At 47.4% G+C, this 7,551-nt stretch overlaps 1 pseudogene; it reads right to left on the reverse strand.

Annotated features, from left to right (window-relative positions):
• Window positions 1-4,361: 4,361 nt before the first annotated feature.
• LOC124869801 lies at window positions 4,362-6,941 on the reverse strand (annotated as a pseudogene).
• Between the last annotated feature and the right edge of the window lie 610 nt (window positions 6,942-7,551).

The following is a 7,551-nucleotide window of genomic DNA, read 5'->3' on the forward strand; positions in this document are numbered from 1 at the left end:
GCCATTTCTCAAAGATATCTATAAAACGTCTCGTTTAAAATTTGCCACAAGCCACCTGGGAGACACACCAAACATGTGGAAGAAGGTGCTCTGGTCAGATTAAACCAAAATTGAACTGTTTGGCCACAATGAAAAACGATATGTTTGGCGTAAAAGCAACACGGCTCATCACCCTAAACACAACATCCCCACTGTCAAAATTGGCGGTGGCAGAATCATGGTTTGGGCCTGCTTTTCGTCAACAGGGACAGGGAAGATGGTCAAAATTGATGGGAAGATGGATGGGTCCAAATACAGGACCATTCTGGAAGAAAACCTGTTGGACTCTGCAAGAGACCTGCGACTGGGACGGAGATTTATCTTCCAACAAGACAATGATCCAAAACATAAAGCCAAATCTACAATGGAATGGTTCATAAATAAACGTATCCAGGTGTTGGAATGGCCAAGTCAAAGTCCAGACCTGAATCCAATCGAGAATCTGTGGAAAGAGCTGAAGACTGCTGTTTAGGAACGCTCTCCATCCAACCTCACTGAGCTCCAGCTGTTTTGCAAGGAAGAAAGGACAAGAATTTCAGTTCCTCAATGTGCAAAACTGATAGAGACAAACCCCAAGTGACTTGCAGCTGTAATTGCAGCAAAGGGTGGCGCCACAAAGTATTAACGCAAGGGGGCCGAATAATATTGCATGCCCCACTTTTCAGTTTTTTATTTGTTAAAAACGTTTGACATATCCAATAAATTTCATTCCACTTCACAATTGTGTCCCACTTGTTGTTGATTCTTCACAAAAAATTAGATTTGATATCTTTATGTTTGAAGCCTGAAATGTGGCAAGAGGTTGACCAGTTCAAGGGGGACGAGTACTTTCGCAAAGCACTGTAACAAGCTTATACCATATATGGGAATGATTACACTTTTAGGTTGAAATCTCTGTAAGAATTGGCTGAACCAATTCCCGCTTTTTGCTTGTAGGAATGTGAGTTGTAAATAAAAGGCTGGTGCAAGGATTCTCCCTTTGTGAGAAGGAAGTCGCTGTTCTGGCAGCGGACTGTCTCACCCTTGCAAGTAAAACTTACTTGGTTCACCTTGTGTCTTATTTTACACTTGTCTGTGTTTATCAGCTTTCTAACTCTAACATCCAATAAAACTGATGTTTTGTTTGTTTGTTTGTTTGCTTATCAATTACATTTGTGTACTCTGATGAAACGTTGTTGGGATCCCTGCCTCTGTTATTTTGTGGAACTAAAGCTAAAACACTGGGAAAAAAACTTGGCTTAAGTGATTAGACTGCTGCTGTTTTGTTCCTATTATCTTACTGGAACAGAGAAGAGCCCCTATGATGTATGTTAACTTCCACTTAAAGAAATGTCCTTGAAGCACTCTTGAAAAAAAATGCTGGGGTTGAACATTTTAATTAATATTTTTACTGTAAAAAAAAAAAAAAGTTATTTATTCTTTCAGCTTCTGCTCTCAAATTTTGAAGCACATTTCCGTACGTGCTAAATTACTTGTTATACATACAAAGAGAGAGAACAGGAATAGGGTGGATTTAACAGGGCCTTGTATCATGGTTCTAGTGATTTTTTTTTAGCTATTCCTGTAACTATGGTTTTGAGTTTTGTGATCATAAAATGATTTTTATAAGATCTTGATTTCAACAAAACCAAGATAATAGGATATAATTTCTCTGTTTTGAAGAAAAATACCACTCAGAGCAACAGTAAAAACAGCTTCTGAAATAGTCTAATTTGCACAGTACGGATAAATCCAGTTCCCTGGTGAGAGAAATTAGTAAGCATTGCTTTTATTTTCAACAGAAGATATTAAGGACTATTCCTCTTATTTGGTATAAGCTTATGTCAATTTCTTCACATTTCTGTAAATGAAATGCTACACCGCTCATCTACATCTAATAGAAAGAATTACTTAATGAAAAGGAATGAAATTGAGCCTCTGGATTTTATTTTAAACCCCATCTGAAGCTTTGACTGCTTTATTCTATCCTGGTGCATGCGAATGAGATCTTTGTATGGCCATGCTGCCCTCCATTGACTCTCACTGGTACTGTTCCACTGGTTCAGTGTGCGGATGACTTAAATATAAATAACTATGAGAAGAACTTGTTTTTAATGAAGTTTATGTTTTTTGTTGGATGAGAATGCTTTTATTCCATTTCTATAAAAAGACACCATTTCAGATTATTCTGCATTTAAGGAGGTCACTTTATATGCTGACCTTAGACTGTTGGTCATATTATACATATTGTAATTTGTTGTAGGCTGCTGTGGCAAACAACTACAACACTAACCCTCTCTGACCCCAGTTAATGGAAAAACAATAAGATGGCTCTCCACCTGCCTGTATAGTTACTGCCTGAGGCTAAGTCAGCACTGAATTACAAACAGGCTATAGAGGTACTGCTGCTGCATTGCTGTCAGTGGGCGGAAACGTACACTTTTTATACCCACAGTACAACCCACAGAGACAAATGCATTCAAGCTATCTTCTCTACTGCAATCTTTGCCTCGTTATGTGAAAAAATGGAAAGTCGGACTTTTTTCCCAACAAAAAAGTGGGTTTCAAATAATTGATGACACATCATTTAGTAACCAAGCCTTGAAAGGGGATTTCAAGCTGAACTGTTCCAGATCAGTGTAAATTCAATGAATGGTTCATAAGGTGGAGGCAAGGTTAGGAGCTCTCTGAGAGGGCTCTGAGAATCTTTGTGAATACGGGCCCTGGACTTTATGGAATAGTGGCATGAGTGCTAAATTGTTGAAAGAAAGCCAAACCAATTGACATCTGCAGTTTGCCACAAGACATGTAGGGAGCACAAACATGTGGAGGAACATGCTCCAAAGACCAAAGACCAAATTTAGCATTTGTCCAACATGCAAAATGCTACTTGAGAAGCTGAATGAACCTTGAACATGCTGTCTGAACATAATGGTCAACGCAGGATAATGCTTTAGGGATAATTTTCTTTGGCAGAGACCAGGAAGCTAGATTAAATTTGATTTAAGATGCATAGTGAGACCTGGTCAGTTCTGAAAGAAAACCGGCTAGACTTTAGGAGGACTTTGTTGAATAACATCTTGACCCAGCCTGAGCTACTTTACAAAGAAAAACGGGTGAAAACTTTAGGTTAAGGATTTAACCCCGGTTCTCTGAAACATGAGTGAGGTATCTCACTATGGGACACGCCTCCAGCGCCTGTCCCCCAGAAGCTCTATTACATTACGCCAGTCTTGACTGGCAGGCGGAAGTGACGTCCGCTCCCATGGGAGGACTTCCTCCCAGTATAAAAGTCGACGTCACGTAGGTGATCTTCAGTTTAATAAGCACACATCTTCCTCGCTCCCTGCAAGGAGGGTGATCTGGTGAGATACCTCACTCATGTTTCAGAGAACCGGGGTTAAATCCTTAACCTAAAGTTCTCTTTCAACATTCGTTTCGGTATCTCACTATGGGATATTTCTGCTCCCGTATTGCCAGATAAGCTCACTCGAAGACCAACAGATTGCATCTTGCATTCATGGCAATGTGGAACCCACACCCAGAACCGTGTGAGCCAGTGTGGGCCTGGTGACATCCAGTTTATAGAACCTAGTGAAGGTGTGAGGGGTCGCCTAGTTGGCAGCCTCACATATTTCCTCCACAGGTATACCCTGGAACAGTGCCCAGGATGATGCCACACCACGAGTGGAATGAGCCCGCAGACCTGCAGGGGGTGCAAGGCCTCTGCTCTCATAAGCCATAATAATAGCCCCCACTACCCAATGCGAAAGACGTTGCTTTGTGAGAGGCTTTCCTTTATGTGGTGAAGCCCATGACACAAACAGCTGCTCTGATTTACGAAAATCTGCTGTTTTTTCACATATAACCGCAGAGCTCGTACTGGGCAGAGCGTATGCAGTCGTTCATGCTCCTGAGAGGAGAATGGTGGTGGGTAGAAAGCCATTAATTCAAGGGCACGGCATGGCAGAGCCGTAGCAACCTTAGGTATAAAGGCAGGATTAGGTTTCAGTAAAACCCTTGACTCACCCAGAAACTGCATGCAGGACGGGTTAACTGAGAGCGCTTGAATGTCACTCACACGCTTAGCAGAAACCAGAGCAATCAATAAGGCCGTTTTAAGGGAAAGCACTTTGAGCTCAACCTGCTGCAACGGTTCGAACGGTGCACGTGACAACGCATCGAGTACCATAGGTAAATCCCATGAAGGAGTGAGGCTCCTCGACACTGGACGGAGCCGTCGTGCACCTTTCATGAATTGACACACCAGGGGGTGCTGCCCCACTGTTTTGTCACCAAAGCCAACGTGACAGGCTGAAATAGCAGCCAGGTATACCTTCACAGTGGAAAAAGCCAAGCCTTTATCCAACAGTGCCTGCAGAAAAGTTAAAACGTCCGACACAGGGCTTTGCATTACGCTCACCATAGGTTTTGCGCACCAACCCACGAATGCCTGCCATTTACCCTCATACACGTTACGCGTGGAAACGGCCCTTGCATTTTGAATTGTGTCAATAACGTTCTGGGGAAGCCCACTGGCAGCCAGATTTAACCCCTCACAGGCCAGGCCCATAGGGCCATGCGCTCTGGATGCGGATGAAATATTTCTCCGCGTGCCTGCGTCAGGAGATCTCTGCGGAGGGGAAGCCACCATGGCTCGCCGTGTAGCATCTGAAAAATCTCCGCTAGCCAATGTTTCCCTGGCCAGCGGGGAGCTATCAGAGTGTTTTCCCTCTCGCTCCCTGGCAAGAGTAGGAATGATCAGTTCCAGCGGGGGAAAGGCGTACAGTAGGGCCGGCGGCCATTTGTGTGCTAGAGCATCCAGCCCAAGCGGAGCTTGTTGCTCTGTCAGCGAGAAAAACATCGGACACTGAGCATTTTCCCCTGATGCGAAGAGGTCGACCTCCGCTCGGCCGTACCTCTTCCATATCTGGGTCATCACCTCACTGTGGAGTTTCCACTCTTTGTAGCGGGGATTGCCCCTTGACAGCAGATCCGCGCCTCTGTTCATTACCCCTGGCACGTGAGTCGCTCTTAGCGACAGCAAGTGTGAGCTGGTCCAGATTATCAGTCTGTATGCCAGCTCGTGTAAATGACGTGAGCGCAGACCCCCCTGTCTGTTGATGTAAGCAACCACTGTTGTGTTGTCCGTTCGGACCAAAACATGGTGCCCTTTGATAAAGGGCAGAAAGTGTCTCAGTGCCAGCATCATGGCCAGGAGTTCCAGACAATTAATGTGAGCTGTCTGTTTGTGGACTCCAAACGCCGTTTACCATCATCCCCTCGTGAGTGGCTCCCCAGCCTGTCAGCGAGGCATCTGTGGTAATTACCTTCCTCGTCAGGATGGTTCCCATGGTAACGCCGGTGTTGAGAAAACCGGGACGCTTCCACGGGCTCAGCGCACGTGCGCATATGAGAGAAACCAGGACGCTGCGGTGAGCATGGCGTGTGGGGCTCAAGCTGAGTGACGCCACCCACCTTTGAAACGGGCGCATGTGTAGATGGCCGAGTGTGATGACCGCCAGCGCAGACGCCATCAGACCGAACAGTCTGAGGCATAACCTGAATTTCACCTGTGTGCCTCTGCGAAAGAGTGCCAGACAAGCCTGAAAGGCTTTTACTCGTTCCGCTGAGAGGCGCCGCGCTCTGAACTCGACTGAATTCAGGGACAGGCCAATGAATGTGATTGTTTGTACTGGGGTTAAAATGCTCTTTTCCCAGTTTATTGTGAATCCCAGGGCTGTCAGATGTAAAGTAAGCATCTCTGCATGCGTCCTGAGCTCCTCTAAAGACTGAGCTGCAATCAGCCAATCGTCTATATACGTCGCCAGACGCATCCCCCTTTCCCTCAGAGGCGCGATGGCTGCCTCGGTGCATTTCACGAACACACGTGGGCTCAGTGAGAGGCCAAAAGGAAGTACCAGGTACTCGTATATCTCTCCCTGAATCGCAAATCTGAGGTATTTTCTGTGAGGGGGGTATATAGGGATATGGAAATATGCGTCTTTCAAGTCTATGGAGACAAACCAGTCTCCTTGACGCGCAAACTTTATCAGAGCTGCGTGTGTTAGCATCCTGAACGAATACCGTCTCAGATATGTGTTCAGAGCCCGCAGATCCAATATCGGTCGCAGACCCCCGCCCCTTTTCGGCACGAGAAAGTATCTGGAGTAAAACCCGTCTCTGCTTTGCTCCTGCGGTACCAGCCGGACAGCTCTTTTGTGCTGCAGGGAAATTATTTCCTCTTGCAGGACGCGAGCTGACTCTCCCCGGGCGTATGACTGTACTATGCCCTTGAAACGGGGTGGGGCTGTCACAAATTGGAGCCTGTATCCCTTGGATACAGTCTTTATCACCCAATCTGACGCTCCACACTCTCGCCACAGCTGAGTGTTGTTTGCCAGTGGACCTAAAGGTGCTTCCGTGTAAACACTGCGCAACACCGGCTGAGGGATCTGCTGTTCCGCTACAACTGCCAGCTGCGCTCGTCCCAGGTCTGCTTCTTCCACAGAAAAAACAGTCTGCTGTGTTAGAGGTAGGGTGAGAGCTCCCCCTTGAGGCCTCATGTGCAGCTGTGGCAAGGGTGGAGCTGGAGCTCCAGCCTGCCGCTGTTCCAAAGCTGGAGCGAGAGCTCCCCCTTGTGGCCTCATGTGCAGCTGCATGGCCATGTCCTGTCCTTGTGTTATTTTTAACATATTTTTCATGTTTGTTTGTTGTGGCTGCGCCCTCGGCTCCAGGCCTGGATGCGTGCCAGAAAACAACTTTATTGGACATGTTCTGAAGGGGGAAGGTCGTGTTTTTAGACACTGGCATGTGTTTGTGCACTGGTGTGTGCTTTCTGGCCACAGCTGCGGCTCCACTGAGCTCTCGGTGGCTTTGATCCTCCTCCGCTTCGATCGGCTCTGAACGATGAGCTCCAACATCGGCTCTGCAGGCCGTTTGAGTTGCCTTGAACGTGGCGTTCTGAACTCGAACTGGGACAGGACGTGTCCTGGTAGGGGGGGTGCAGGTGTCTGGCAGATCCTGCTCTCCCACCCCGAAGACGGCTCCCTAGGTAGCGCGCCTCTTTTTCTTTGCGCTCACAGTAGCGGAAGGGGTCGCTTGGTTCCTCGGCGTTGTCGGGGGAGCGAATGGCTTCCTTCCCCAAGCACCTTTGAGCTCGGTTTGTTTCCCACGGTCCGCTGACTGCGGCTGGCGTTTGGGGATGCGGTAGGCCAGTCGAGCCGCCACTTGAGCGAACGGCACACGGGGAGGAGGCTGCGCTTTCCTGGGCAGACACAGCTTTAGCGCTTCACCTTCCCTCTTCTTTTCCTCACAGCGTTTTTGCATGGCTGCCACAGTGGGTCTGAATAAGCTCTTCGGGTCCACGGGGGTGTCGAGGAGCTGGTTCTTTTCCCTCTGAGACAGGCTAGAGAGGTTCAGCCATCTAGCTCTCTCCTGAGTGACCATCAGGGCCATGGCTCTCCCGGATGCTTGGACAGCACTTCTGTGGGGACGCAGGCATAGGTCTGACAACTCGTCCCACAAATCGGC

This window comes from Girardinichthys multiradiatus, chromosome 6 (genome assembly GCF_021462225.1).
Source record: "Girardinichthys multiradiatus isolate DD_20200921_A chromosome 6, DD_fGirMul_XY1, whole genome shotgun sequence".
In the NCBI taxonomy this organism is placed as follows: Eukaryota; Metazoa; Chordata; class Actinopteri; order Cyprinodontiformes; family Goodeidae; genus Girardinichthys; species Girardinichthys multiradiatus.